The sequence below is a fragment of the Pteropus alecto genome, unplaced genomic scaffold (assembly GCF_000325575.1).
Source record: "Pteropus alecto unplaced genomic scaffold, ASM32557v1 scaffold98, whole genome shotgun sequence".
In the NCBI taxonomy this organism is placed as follows: Eukaryota; Metazoa; Chordata; class Mammalia; order Chiroptera; family Pteropodidae; genus Pteropus; species Pteropus alecto.
Window position 1 is genome coordinate 10,323,999 of NW_006443570.1, and position 951 is coordinate 10,324,949.

A 951-nucleotide genomic window follows, 5' to 3' on the forward strand; every position below is an offset into this window, starting at 1 on the left:
TGAAGCCAGCCTGAATTTGGCCAGTCTGAAATCTGCCGGAGAAGATGCCTTTAGGAAGCGACAAACATCATCTTTTTGTAGTTTTCAGTGTGGGAAGGGATGAAGTCAGGATTTATTAAGCACCAACTGTGTGCCAGGACCTGTGCTGCACTACACGGCTCCTAAGGTGGTGGAGGTGAGCGTGTCTTAAGCTACTCTCGGCTACCTCCCCAGATGGTGGGGAGTCGGGTTATTTCAATCGCATGCATTTCACTATTTCGGTACACAAATCATAAAAATATAATGAACGAGTTGGAGAGGGGTTTCCTTTAAATAACTACCCTCCCCAGCCACCCCGAGAGGCTCTAAAACTATTTTTCACTATATACAAAAATCTGCTTTGAACCCCAATCATTTGACCTTGACCCCTAGAAACCTACTTTATTTTTTAAATGCTGCATGATTAACGCGGAAACCCTTTCTTCGGCACTTTCTCACCACTGGAATCGCGTCAGTTTCTCAAAGTTCCAAAATAACCTTTCCCGGGCACGGATTCGTACCTCTGCCGGGGAAGGGCGGGGAGCGGCGCAAGCCGTGCCGGTGTGGAGCGAGAGCCAAAGAGAACTTCCAGCGCGGAAGCAAAATAAAACTTGTGGCTGGTGTTTGTGCGAGAGGGTCCCCGCAATCCTGAAGGCGCCCGATCCTTGGGGGTCTTGGGTGCCGCCGGAGGAGCGCCAGGGTTTGAGTTTGATCCCGACGTCCTTGACCTAAATTTCTGCGCGGTGGCTGGAAAAAGGGCGCAGATCCGGGCGGGCGTCTGGTGCCATCCCCGGATCCCGGCGGCCGCGGCCGGCGAACTTGAATGGAGAGGCCGAACTAACGGGGGTGGGGGGCGTCTTCGCCCCAGCCCGACTGAGGATCGGCGGGTAGCTCCCCGCGCTCTCCCCTCCCCCGATGCCCCCGCCCCCCGCA